A 14,633-nucleotide genomic window follows, 5' to 3' on the forward strand; every position below is an offset into this window, starting at 1 on the left:
CTCAATGAAAAATTTTCTGCTGCTAATAGCTCTAAAATAGATTCAGCAGGCTTAATGGTGTTGGAGTTATAATCTAGGACAGGCTGCCATCATTTTAAACACTACGTCTTAGGTTCCTTTGCAGAGAACATCTCCTTGGAACAATAATTTCTGAGCATGGAGCGGCTTACTTATATTTGGTGACCATCCTAGTAATCTTGTTGGGCTGAACTGCCAGCAAGAGCGGGAAGTTCTTCCTGTGCTCGGATAAAAGGCAGTGAGAGTGGCTGAATGGCCAGATCCCAGCTGGAATTTGTAGCGCTAGCAGTTAAGGTCATCTTAGCGCTTTAAAACCAACGTGGTAATTTGAAGAATCCTCCATGTTGCTTCTGTGCCTTTCATCCTTTAGTAGCACATTTTTTATTCAGCCTCCTGTCATCATTGTGAGGAAGGGAGGTATTGAGAGAGAATAATTTATAGCACCTCGTGCCATGATGTCATTTTGTTACAGTGTAATCGCACATGAAATATTCAATACATCATAGTTCTTGAGTTAATGGAGAAGATTGGATTATGTCCTTTGTGATGTCTGGTGACATTTTCTTGCTGTATGTGAGATAAATACATTATTTTATCTGTGTTCGTAATAACTGGTATCAAAAGTGGAGAGCTCCAATTAAAATACTGTGTTTTTTTTTTCTTTTTTCCAAAATAAGACTGTTTTATATCCTTACTTTTTAAATTCTCTTTAAATAATCCTAAAATCTCGATACAAATTGTTTCCCTCTGCCCACACTCTGGAAAAAACATCTATTTCCAAAAATAACAGAATTATGTTACGTTCTATGTGTGTAGGAAGAAAAATAGCTAGTTGGATGCAAATGTGGACAGCAGAGTTAAATTTCTTTGAGATAGGAATTGCTTTTTCTGTCTTTTTCCTTCCTCCCCACCCCGGTCAGATATTTATTAGATGTGATTGTGACCTGGTGGTGGTCTGCAGGTGCTGCTGCAGATATCACTGGTCTGGTGGAGGGAACACAGGAAAAGGACCGTGAGAACATGAGCAGAGTGTTTCTGCGTTTTGGTAGGCTATGCAGTTCATTTCCCTATCAAAGCAGGGCTGAGAGAAGTGAGTGCTGCTCAGAGGACCGTTTTTGATTTTAAAAATCAGTCTGGAAGAGTCGGAATGCCCTCCATCCACAGGGATAAAGCCGAGGTAAAATAAAGGTAATCGTGCATAAAAGCTCGAGTATCTCTTTTCTCGCAGATTTTCAGCAGCTGTGATGTTCCATTTGAAAAATGATGAGCTTTGCATTGAGTTGAGGACGTACGTAGAGTACCTACAGCCCCGTTACCGAATGGAGGAGCTCGGCAGTAATATGGGCAGCTCTTTCTTGCTCACCACAGCGTTTCATGTGCTAATTTCTAGGGAAGGAAGTATCGTCCATAGCCAAAGAGAAATGCTAGAACAGATAGAGCCTTCCCATATGGTGATTCTTGCCCTCTGAAGTTACTAGGAACCTTTGATCAGTCTGCTGCATGATTATCTTAATATCATGAAGGCTGATAATGTTAATGGAGATTTCAAGCTTGACCTGACTCATAAATAGGATAAGTTAAAATGGTGAATGTGATTGAGTTATTCACTGCAGCTGATTCCGGGGGTTGATTGATCTGGATTTCAGCTGACAAGGCATTGAGACTGGTGGGAAGGACATCATTAAGCTTATTAATTGGGTGCTAGGGAAGGATGAGGGTCAGGATTAGAACTAGGGAGCAAAGGGTGGGGAGATGGTGGTGGGCTGGCTGGACTCTGAAACCTTAGTCTAATAGTGAAGTCTTCTGCTATAATTTGGTCTGCTTGTATCAAAATAATTCACGTAATGGAATAGTTTATCTTGGATGATTTGTTCCTGGTAGCTGCAGCTGTAGTTGGTGCATCTCAATGTTTTCTATTTGCCTAATACTGCGAGATTTAGGTTTATTTCTAGTGAGGAATTTTGTAGGACAAAATTGGTGTGTGGGTGCTTACGCAAATGCTGATTTGCTGACCAAGATTTTTGTTTGTCATTTTTTGTTGCGTGAAAGCATGTGCTGGCAGAACTTCTATTGGCTAAGGATTTTCCAGTCCATGATAGGATTTTGGCTCAAATCTAGACAAAGTATGTGCAAAGCTCATCTGGGATGTGCAAGACCTGAGCTGAATCCATGCTTTGAAAGTCTTTCTTTTCGACCATCCCAGTTGTATATCCAAACGCTTGACTTGTGAGTTTTCCTTCTCCCTCACTTTCTAGGCTTGATATTTGTGTAGCTATTTACACAAGGGTTTAATAAAATAAAAAGTCTTTGGGAAGAACTGAGGCTTGCTGAGAAAACAACTAATAATTTGGAGGACAAGTCATTCACTTGAGTTCAAAGGATAGGTGTAGTTTTAGTTGACTCCAGATTATCATGTACTGCACCCTTGGAAGATCTGACTCTGGATGTTTTTAATTAATCACCCTTAAAATGAGGAAGAAAGCACCTATGAAAAGCTTGGGTTAGTGCAGTTCTGGACCAGTCTCAGGAAGAGAGAGAGAGAGAAAGGCTCAGGTTAGCATTCAGAAAAGAGTGTCTGCCTTCGCTTAGAAGTCTGGTAGGAGTCCTACTGCCTGGTTGCTGCACAGTCCTGATTATTGCATGAATAGAGGCCACCTTATGTATTGAATAGGGGAGTCCACGTGGACTAAATAACAATAGTCAAGTCATTGTATGTTAGAAACACAACTTCCATCAAAGTTTAAATTGAGTCCAAAAGCTTTGGCCTCACATAGGTTAATGGTTGTGAACCTGCCTGGAAGAGATCTTGCCTGCTGGCTGGTGGTATTGACAGAGAGGGGGCACCTCAGTGGGGAGCAGATATTCAGAGCAGGATGGAGGGTGCTGCCTAATACACGTACAGGTGCCCCATCTGCTTTGGCACGGTTGTACACTCTTGCATTTCTTTTGACTCGTAGCCTGGTTCTGTTTTCAGCCCATCTCGGTTGCCAATTCTGGTTACCCTATTTTCCACGTAAGGTAAATGCTCTACTGATCCACTTAACTGAAGACTCCTGCGTCATCAGCCACCTAGAGGTGTGTACATATCTATCTATCTGTGCGTGTGTGTGTATATATATATATATTTATATATATATATGGCTGATATATATACATATATATGAGTATATATATGGATGCTCACACACATATATACACTCACATACTTCACACACACGCATATATATAACACATCTACTTCACACACATATATAAGTGCAGCTGATGGCATATGTATATATATATATATATGTATGTATGTTTTGTTTTTTTTCTGTTGACAAGTTAAAATAGTGACAAGGGAATTGCCTAAAATAGAACAGCACTAAAGAGAATTGATTTTTGCCGTTCCCTTGCTGGTTATAAACCTAACTTAACCCTCTTGTTTCCAGCTGTTGCTCTGAACCAACTGACTGAGCGCTGGACCCTCACGAGACAGTTCTGCCCAAGAGTTAATTATTGCGGTTCACTTAGGTAGAACTGTAAAGGATCGTGGTGCTTTGGAAACAAAGAGGGAAACACAGCCTGGAAACCTTTCAAACGGAAAGCCCCCAGTGGTTTTGACTTTCTGGCTTACTGGTTCTGTGTTTTAGGTTTTTTTGTTTGTTTGTTTTTAAATAGGATCTCTTGTTGTCAATTTGGAATAGAAAAAACCTGACCCGTCCTGGAGCAGAGCTAGCAGGTCATGTTGTGCATGAGATACCTGCCATAATTAAGCAGGGAATATGTAGACAAGAAACAGCTGATATCGCTAGTACATATCTGTAAGCACCTTTTACTGATTAGAAGTAGGCAGGTTCACCCTGACAGGATCAGGGTTTATTCTCCGTCTTGGAGATCTCACGTTTCATGAGACAGCTGGAAGCGGGAATTTGGAGTGCAGAAGTGCTAACCGGAGTACGGAGCGTTGCAGCTTGAGGTTGACTGCTCAGCGCTGGAGAGTGGCTCAAAACATGTCCCTTGATGCTCTTCACTCCTATTTTTGCCGCTGTTAATGTATTATGTTTCCAGTTTGTCCTTTAAATAACACAGGTTTTCTTTCTTGACATTAACCTTAATACAGGTTTTCTTTCTTGACATTAAGCCACATGTCCAAAGAAAAACAGTACGCTTTCTCTCAAAGTATGCATCCCTTTCCATATATCTCACCTACTCAATCCGCCTTATTTAACCTGCAGAGAATTAAAATGCTTAATGGCTGGAAGCTTTGACAACACGAATTAAGCCTTTTCTAAATCGGTATTCAGCAGTCTTCAGCGCACTGTCTAAATGTAAATAGCTATTCAGTCTTCCCCTCGCGCGGCTCCATGGCTGTGTCCTTGTGTTAAGTCTTCTGTGAACTTCCCTCTTACTGTGCTTCCTCTGTAAATCCTGTAAGTTGTAACTGGCTCCTAAATCTCTCCATCTGGTACAGAAAATATCTTCTGTGTTTGCGTGTTATGTTTAAGGGAGTCATTTGTATTTGACCAGCTTTGCGCAACTCCCTGCATATATAGCGATATCGTATTTATCCTGAAAAGGTGGTCCTGTGCTAGGTAATCTCCCTCAACCTGTTGTGGAGCGATGCCTCATTTTTATTGCAGAGGCAGGATTTAGATGCACAATCAAAGCATCCTGCAGTTTAATGTGCTGCTGCAGAGGCACTGCAATAACTATTCCTATTTACGTGCCTCTCCCGTACTGTACAGGAGATCATCTGATAGTCTTTAACTTGCCTCATGTCCAAGTTAACCTGCGTTTTGCAAATGACGCACGGCGTGTGGTTACCATGGCTTAGCTGATGGGCGCTGGCTTGTAAGATTGAGGTTACGTGACTGCGTGTTTGAGCCTACACTTAGCTTTGGGGGCCTCTGAATTGCAGCCCCATTTTCTTCCATCTCTTTGCAGGTCTGCAGCTTTTTTCTGGGACGTTTCAAAAAAATAGTGACTGATGAGTTTCTTGCCACTCAAAAATCAGCGCAGTGTCTGGTGCTGAGAAGGCCTTTTACAAACGATATACAGTGCTGCTGCTGGGAACAGCCTCCCATAGCAACCTTCAGCTTGAAAACTGAAATCACATCACCCCATACGACAGTTTTATTATTAGATTGGCATGTGAACCCTTTGGAAACAGTCTAGGTGGAAGTGAAAAAGTTTCCCTAGATTCTGTCTCCTGTTTGGTTTTGGGATTTTAGACTGTATATATTTTTTTAATCACTTCAAGGATTATTTTTCTTTTCCCCAGATAGAGCACATATTAATAAAGTGAAGGATGACACATCACGATGGAGCTGTTTGAACGCCACCCTCGTCAGGCCAGTTTGAAGTCCTCCACTGCTCCACGTGGACGAGACGATGCCCTCGTTGGAAAGCCGTGGTGGCAGTGGAGTTGTATGTAGGCTGTGTTATTTTGGGTTTGTTTTCACTCCGAAGGGCTAGGGTCCCTCTCACCCAAGTACTGAGCTAATGGGTGGTGAGAGCTCCAAAGGAATACCAGTCCCTTCTGCTCAGCGTCTATCTGGGAGTTAGGAGGTTGCTTTGGAAGGCATTAAGTTGTGTGGTCCAGCATGTGGCATGTGACGTTTGGGCTTCACCTGTCATCCTTGGCTAGTGGGTACCATGCAACTGGTTAACCAAGGGCTTTGGCGCTCTAAGTCAAAATCTATTTAAATGAACCGTCAAGTGGAGCTGGGGAGTAGCAGTTCTGCTCTCGCCATCACTAAGGAGCTGTGAGTTGTCAAACAGAGCGTTTCTTCTGTTAGATAGTTACAGTTTTGTCAATCTGAGCTCCACTGAGCCGGTGAGCTTGGCTCCAGATGGGCCTGGAGTATGTTGGTGAGTTTTGCTAGCGAAGCCTCTCCCTTTGCTTTCACGGTGAAGGTTATTCTGGTCCTTACCCATCAGCGCCGAGCGTAAGTTAACACCTCGCGGGCTTGCGTGCCGCACGTCCCCATCGCCCTGCCTCTCCGCAGATGCGCGGTCGCATCTCTGTGCGGGTTATGCCGCTCGCTTCCTCAAAGCGATCTGTGTCGTCGTGTCCTTGGGAGGCCTTTGGGAGTGGGTGGAGATCCTGGAAAGCTGGGTGAGATCCTGGGAGCGCCCGAGGGACCAACCCGTGGCATACCAACTCAGCCCCGAGCCAGGCTGAGAGACGTTGGCCATGGGGGCGTTTGTCCCCTTGGCTCTTCGGTGAGTTTAGCATTACTGACTGATGGACCTTTCCTCCCCACCACCTGATTTGGGTTTTTTTCCGCAGCGATCTGTCCCCATGACGCTGGTAATACCCTTTCTTTGCCATCTACCCCAATATTAGGGCATAAACACTGCAGTACATGAAGAGGCAGGAGCCCGGCTGCCCCTTTATGCAGATCTTGCTTTTTTTCTGAAATGAAGGTGTTTGGAAAGCTCATTACAAAACAGCTGCTAGCGCATTTCTGTCTGTCCGTCCACCCGCCCGCGCGGGGCCCTGTGGCACGCTCCGAGCTAGCGCCTGCCGGGCTTCCCGGTTGCATGGCGGGGACGGAGATGAAATGACTCGTGCTGTCAATAACAACAGCTTACGCGATCTCACTTTATTATATTCCCCTGGAGCACAGATAGTCCCGTCAGTGTTTGTGAGCCGGCCGGTCCATCAGAGGAGCGGCATCCATCCCGCTTGCTGTCGGAGCTCCGTGTTTCTTCCCAAACTCTTCTGCGGAGGAAAAACGCTCGGCGAGTTATTTTGGGGCAGAGGAGAGGGGGCGGCTTTCTGTGCTAGCTGCAAGCAAGACGACGACAGCCGGACTCCGAGGCCCCGGGAAAACTGTGCGTCCCGGTAATAAAGGAAAGGTTATGGAGCCTGTGTGTCTGCCCGGGTTTTTGGAGTTGCTTAGCTTTATCTGTGACTCCCTTGGAAGCTTTTTGAGCAGGCTGGGCTAGCCTGTCCTTCCTCTTTAACTCCTGCTCCTCTCCATCCCTTTGCACTTTTTTCTTTCTAGAGAAGCAGGGGAGAGTGACTCATTACCCAGCCTACGAGGAAACTTTAATGAATAAATGCATTTGGGAGGGGAAAAAAAAAAAAAGAAAGGAGGAAAAAAAGAAAACAAAATTCTCTTGTCTGGAGCAGAGCAATACTTTTGCTGTCTTGAGCTATGAAAGAATAAGTTAGGCTGTTGCTTTTTATACACTTTCAATTAATTGAGTTACAGCAAGTATTTTACTCCCCATGTTGAAATTAATAGACCTTTGTTGGGACTACAGCTGTGGGCTGTTTTTTTTTCTTTTTTTTTTGGTTTGGTTTGGTTTGGTTTTCCTTTGGTTGAAACTTCAAGAGCAAAATGCTGCAAAGCCCCCAGCTCTTTGCCGCCTTCCCTTCAACACCCGAAGATCCCGCTGGAGGGAGCAGTTCCCTGCCCTGCCTTCCTTTCCGGGGATGCATTGCGCTAACTGGGGCAAATATAACCACCCGTGCGGGAGCAACAGTAGCAGAAAGCTGCTTCTCCCAGGCCTGGGAAGAGGATCTGCCATTTTTGCTAATTTAGAAGTTGTGAAATCGCCCTGATTTTGAAGTGCGGTGGCTGCTTGCACGTACGAAATGCATTTTGGCTGTTTGATCGCTTTCTAGCTGGCAATGTTTGTTCTGGCACAGCACGGAAAAGGCCGGACCAGGAGGACGAGCGCTGGCTTTTTTGGGATTAGCTCCTTGGGGGAGTCAGTGCTGCCTGCGATGGATCCGGTCACGGGAAGATTGGCGGTGACCCTTTGGGCCCCACGGCGGGCGGTGGTGCAGCGGCCGGATCTGTGCACCCCACGCTCAGGGCATCGCTGCCACCATGCGAGTTGAGGGACCGCTGCCGATCATGCACCGTGAATGTTGACCCGCTTTTGGGAGCAGCCTGGTATTCTTGCTGCTTTCTGCACTATTAAAAAAAGCTGTACTGCTTAGAGAAGTAATGTTCTTGTCTTTAAGAGGAGCTGTGCTTTTCTGCTAAGGCCCTGAAATAAATATGTTTATTTAGCCTTCTTCCTTCCTTTGCTGCTCGGATGGAAGGAACCTTCATGATGCTTTTTAGTTTTTCTCTGGTAATGAAAGAACCACAAATACCCATAATTTGAAAAAATATACCTAGTTCACCCCCTTTCTTGCTTCTCAATCTTCTGTTCTGCTCTGCATCTCTCTCCTTAGGACTTCTCCACTGAATAATATGACACTGTGCATACATATTTGGAGCGGATGCATGACTTTTGCAATGCATAAGAGCACTAAGGTCAATTGGCTGTGACTGTTCTGGTGGTAATAACTGAGAATTTCACTTGGTTTCATTTAAAGGTGGATCTTCGTTTCTAAGACACTCCTTGAATTCAAAAGCTCGTTACTGCTCTGTTTCTCTTCCATAAGCTCCAAGTCTCTTGTCTTTGTTTAAGTACCACAAACCAATGTTTTCAAAGGGAGGGAAGAGGGTGAGAAAGAAGTGTGGGTGCTCCTCTGAGCTCGAGCCCATCCATTTTTGTCTTGTTATATATCATTTTTGCTTAATGCTGTTATATTATTTCAACTGCGCTTGGATTTTAGATTCGATGCGGAGATGAAGTTGCTATAACAACATGATGATTCACATAATGCTAGCAACAATCTGCCGGGATTTATTTTTCTATCATGACGACTTAAATGTTTTTGTTGGGGATTTCTATCTATTTTCAGATAGACTGCACCATGAGCTTTCAGTAGAGATTTTGTTTGGATTACCTGGACTCAAAGTAGTAGCACCTGTACTTTATGTATGATGCTCTTCACCCAGAGATCTCAAAGCACCTTTCAGAGGTCAAGAGTATTATGGCAGACTGAGACTGGGGGAAAAAAGGCATGGAGATGTGGGACTTGGCCAAGCACATTGAGCATATTGGGGTGCAACCAGGGCTTCTGGCACTTTGTCCTGGTGCTCGGTTAGTTATCTGTTTTATTTCTTCTTTTACAGGCACAAGTGATAAGAAGTTGGTTATTTATGAATTTGGGATTCATGCTAATTAAAAGAGAGAGAGGCACAAGTCCAGAGCTCTCAAATTTCTTCTGGAAGAACATTGTCAGGATCTTTGTTGCTACCTAAGGTGCTCTGAAGTCACTGGAGAGTTAGGTGATAGATCCAGGGAAACTTGATTAATATATATATTTTTTAATTGAAGGTTGTGATAACAAAGTCTATCTTTTGTCTTTTATGTTTAATAGAAAACATGCACGGAATTAAGGATGACTGTGACTGATTTTTTTTTTTTGGTTTTGTTTTTCTTTCCCTGTAGAAAATAGCAGATCATACAGAAATGTCTATTGAATGCCAGTTTTAAGCTGATTCTCCTTTGCAAGGAACAATCTTGATGGGAGGTTTCTCGGGGTACCTCCAAAGACCATGAGCCTCTCTTTTTACCTTAAAACTTAAGCAAGGAACATAAGTGCGTTTGGTATCCTGAAGCCTCAGACTGTGAGCTCTGTCCTCTGTTCTCCATTTTCTGCCTGGGATTGAGAATTTCAAATAAAGCAGCTGCAAATAGAGCAAGGTGCCTCGCACTTTTCTTGGAGTTGTGGGTTTTTCTAGTCTCAAAGTCAACACCTTTGTTTTAAGTGATGCCTTTTCCTTTCTCATTAACAACTCTAGGATTACTTGATCAGGTTTGTTGCTGGCTTATGCTGTGATACTTTTAGACTTTTAGGTATTCGTGTGGTCTGTGTAACGGCAGATGCTAAGTTGTCTTCATGGCAAGATCAAGCCCTCTTTGTGGCTCGTTGCGTGGGACATGGGACCTGCAGCTTCCACATGGATTTGGTTCATGGGCTTTGCCAGCTGTGGGTCCTTCCCAGCTAGACTTTTAGGAGTTTTAAGTAAGTCTCCATGAAAATGCAAGGCATTTGCTTCCTATACATCTGGCTGGATATATATATATATTTTTTTCCATGTCCATGTAGTGCTATAGCAAGACCTGTTGCCTTTGGGCAAGAGCTGTTCCTTCTCCCTAAGTTCTGTGCTAATCTTAGAAACCTCCAGAGGTGGTAACGTGCTTCTGGCCAGCTTGACTGTTGAGTTGGAATCTCTTTATCTTGCCTGACAACTGGAATGTAGTCGATCCTGTAAAAAGGTCTGGGCTTTCTGTCCTGCCTAATTGTGTTAAATTACATTTGCATGCTAAAGAGAGTGACTGGGAGAGGATGTTGAAGCCTATATGCATTTTTATATTTGTAAATGACATAAGAGGAGGCTAAAGCATCAGATAGCTGACTCTAAAGACCTTGCTGAAATGCACAGATATTTTCATATCTTTGCTTTCCCCTGCATTGAATTGCAGCCCCTGCATGAGTTGGTGTCAGCTGTGTTAGAGGTAAAGGAGGAATCCTTGCTGAGAAAACCGCCAGTGTTGGAAAACTGCTGCGGGGGCTGTAATATGGGTACGTTATCCAGCAAGTGGTTCAGAAGCGCCGGGCTTATCAACAAGGTCCAGTTATTTTTCATGTGAATTTTTAAATGTTGTGAGTTTCAGGTCCTTACACTTGGCATTGCGGCTGTGGTAGAATTTTCTCAGCAGAGTAAAAACCTGTTTTCACTCTGTCCTCCTGCGTCAAAGGAAATGCCTTCTCCTGGCCGCCTCTGTCCACGTTACTTACCAGGCTCTTTCTCTGTGCCGTTTTAGCAGCTGCTTGCGCCTCAATTTGAACCCCAAAGTATGCAGCCTAAATGTAGGCAACTGTGTTTTCTGAGCTGGAAGGTGTCTGAGATGGTCCCAGTTTTATTTTTGGAGTCCTGCTACTGTAAACAGCCAGGGAGGAATCCTCATCCAAGCGGATGAGGGAAGTCATTCGAAAAAACCTGTTGGGGATTGGCAGTTGTTCCTGTGAAAACAGTCGTGGTTGCTTTTTGCCACTCAAAGTTATGGGCAAACTTGTTTTCTCCCAGTCCTCACCACCCATGTTTTTCTGTGTTGGAGGATGACTGGCTCTGTGCTCTTAAAGGCGTCTCGCTGTGTCTCAAGCAGCAAATTTAGGCTGAGCCATGATAGCCGTTGTCTGGCCTCAAAGTCTTTCTGTGAAAACAGTGTTTTACTGAAGTATCTTCTAGAGATATCCATCCTTGTCTCTTCAGGGGCACCAGGCTATCACGGGGTGCTTTGGGCTACCCCACGGCAAATCCAGACTTGCGCTTTTACAGTTCTAGTACTTCTGTAGGTCATTATATCTTTTAGAGTTTGTAACTTGCTATGAGTATATCCTTTTTTCTCCCGAAATGCTTTTAACGCCTGTCATGAGTTTGTCAAACTGTTGTGCTAGAATAGGCATGGTGGTAGAGCTGGTGCCTTGTTTTGAAGTCTGGTAAAAGCTGCTGTGATTGCAGCTTCCCTTTAGCTCTTTCAGCTGTCGGGAATCTCTTGACATGACGCGGGGAAGTTTCTGCACGATGAATTTCAGGGAGTGAGATGAGGCCGAGTAAACATTTTAATTTTAGTTCTGCCTGACAGAAGATGCTTGCAAGCACATCCTATTAATTTCAAAATCTCTTTGGTATCATGGTTATTTTGCCAGAGTAATATGGTGTGTTGACTACTGAATAAGCAAGCAAAGCAAGAGTTTGGGGAACTGTAAAACCAACCATGCAGTTATAAGTTAGCCTGGACAACCTTTCAGTAACCACATGCAACAGGCTGCAGTTTTCTTCCTTGACCCCTGTTTCTACCCTTAGGAAAGAGATTTAAGTACAAACTGCTAGTCCTGAAGGAGCTTTTCATCCTTAGTTTTTTGGGTTGTAGTTGTTGGAATGGAAAGACTACAGTTGTCCAGCTCTCTAGCTCAGCTATCTTCCTGCTAATCTGCTAATTAATCCTACAGAAGAAACAGAGTCAATACCGTGCCAGTAGGATCTGTCATAAGCAATTTTTTATGTCTAGTGCTTGGGCATGGTGTAGGGGAAGGCATGGACATTTCTCAGAAAGGCAGTGGAGTAATGGAAGGTGATGGGTCCAGATGGAGTGGAAGTACCTTCAGAAAAGGGTCCCTTCTCCTCCTCTGCAGTTTCCATGCAAATGAGTTTTGACAACATTAGAAGTTCACATAACCTCTTTCTGTAAGCCTTTGGTTGCTCAAAAGAGGGAGCTGGTTGCCATCCATTTATGCCTTTTCAAGTGAGAGGAACATGGCATCTCCACAGACAGTTGTTCCCTGCAGTGCGTTTATTGTTTTGCATGAGGGTGGAAGGTGGTCCAGCCGTTATGAGCTGACTGTGGAGGGAAGAAGTGAAGAAGCCTGGGTTTCTCTGCTTACATGAGAAACTGCAGGACACCTGGGCAGGATGGAAATGAGGACCAGACCTTTAGGGGAGTAATGCAGTTTGAAATGGGTGTTTCAGATTTCTCCAGCTTTGCTAATCAAAAGTGTTGTTAGTAATGCAGGTGTAAAGGATGCTGTATACGACAGCTGGTTTACGTTGGCACTGTCCTGGTTTGCACCCCAGAGGCTATTTATGTTTCAGGGGTGATTCTGTACATCCGACAGGCACAGTTTGTGTGTCAGCTCAGGGAAATTCCTGGAGAGCCCACCAAGCAAAGTCTTCTAGACAGCAGCCTTGTTGGACATTGTACAAGTGAGGGGGGAATCTGTGCCTCCACTTTTTTTTTTTTTCCCTCTCTCTTTTAATAAATATTGTGTTCGTGTGCTTGGATGGCATTTTCATTCAAAAAGGGAGGGAAGGAATGAAAGTGTCACCTGCACCCGGGGTGCCAGGCACATAACTCAAGAGAATTACTCATAAAACTGCAAACTCAATATGAAACTATGAAAGATTTCTTCCACCAATTTCCTCAGTCTGGCCACAATCCTGAAATTAATCTCACCTAAACATTCAGTATCATTTTCTCTATCAGTTCAGGCAGAAATTGTTTCCTTTTGTGGCTGAATGCTTCAGGAAAAAAAGGAAGCCCAAATGTATACTAAACTATTAAATGGGTGCGTTTGCTCTGGGTTTTAAAAAAAGGGCGCTCTCAGGCTGAAGCTAAAGTGTATCCTCTGGAAGCCGGAGGACTGATCGCCTGTGACTTTTGAAATCCATTGCAACATTTGCTTTCCAGTTTTTCTTTTTTTTGGATCTCTCCATTCAAGAGTCTGCTGTCTTGCTCTGCTTGGGAAAACACAAATGACCTGTAGTTTGTTTTGCACATGCGCGTGTAGGGGAATACACTGGGAAAAGACTCAAAGCACCTGAGTGACTGGTGAGCTTGGCAGTTGAGGTAGTTTTGCTCCCCCCAGTTCCCCTGTGGGCTTTAGACGCTTCAGGAGGAGGAAACAGTTTTACCTTTTTGGGTATCAAATGGGATTCGGAGTTACCATGCCCTGTTTAGGAGTGAGATAATATTAAAGAACACTTGTGGGATGAGCTGATTTTGTGGATCTTTATTCTTGCCTGGGAGAGCTGGCACGCGCTTCAGACTGTCTAAGTACACGCTCCCTCACTTCTCCCTGATGGAGAAATCCCATGTGTTTTAGCTCCTCTTAGCAATATCCTGCAGTAAATGAGTATGGTGAGAATGCGAGGGTTGAAATTCAGGCCTAAGTAGGTCTCTTACTGATGTTTCAGAAACCCGGAGATTTCTTTTGTACTCTTCGTCATACTCTTCCTTAATTTACATTCCTAGAATGGGAGAGTCATGCAACTGAAAGCACCTGGGCTTAGAAGCCATGAATTCCCGGCTCTCGGCCACTATTGCTCCTTTTCCTTCCTATAGGAAGGCAGCGCAGTAAGGATGCTTTGGGATACCCAACAGAAAAAGCCTCCTCTTGACCAGAGTGGTGGTGGCATTGCTCAACGAGAAGTTGGACCTAGGACGTTGTGAGTGATACGAGCAAACTGGCAAGCTGGGCATCGCTTTGTCCTACCTGGGTTGTTGCTTCTGTGCTGGGAAAGTCCTAGCTACAAGTGAAAGTATTCAAGAGAAAAATTGGTGTAGAGCCGGCATGTACAACTGACTAAGCTGACAGGTCTGCTAATCTCTAACATGCTGGTGACATTTCTTCTGTCAACTGTGAGATGCGGTTGAAGGCTTTTTGAAAGTTCCCATCTGTCCCACTGGCTACTTCTACCTTGCCCGACTTCAAGAGGACACGGGAGTGCAGCAGCGGTTGTCCCAAGCGTGGGACGTTGAAGGGAAAGGTCCGGTGCTTGGTTTTCCTTCTAGCTGGGTCGCTTTTCTCTTTTGTGCCTCTGGTGGTGCCCCTGACCGTTGTGCTCATGTGATCAAGCTGTTGAAGTTTGACAATTTACCGCTCATCAAGTAACAAAGATTATGGCAAACATGAGGGAAGAGTGAGGAAAGAGCTGAGCCGAGCTGCCCAGTGGTGAATTTTGTGGGTTATGTGGGAAGGTGGTTGGGGATTACATCCTTTAGCTGTAATAATTCAATAAGATCAATGTTTGCCAAACACCTCACGCAGTTTCATCCGAATCTTGATTAAACCCCTAGGCCAGTTGTCCTGTCCTGATGCACAGGCTAACATACATTTTCTTTTTTTTTTTCTTTTTTTTGCAATACCTCTCGATGTTTCTCATAGCCAGCAACAACAAAAAGCCGATACAGGAGGGGAAAGGCTGCAG

The sequence above is a fragment of the Apteryx mantelli genome, chromosome 2 (genome assembly GCF_036417845.1).
Source record: "Apteryx mantelli isolate bAptMan1 chromosome 2, bAptMan1.hap1, whole genome shotgun sequence".
NCBI classification, from domain to species: Eukaryota; Metazoa; Chordata; class Aves; order Apterygiformes; family Apterygidae; genus Apteryx; species Apteryx mantelli.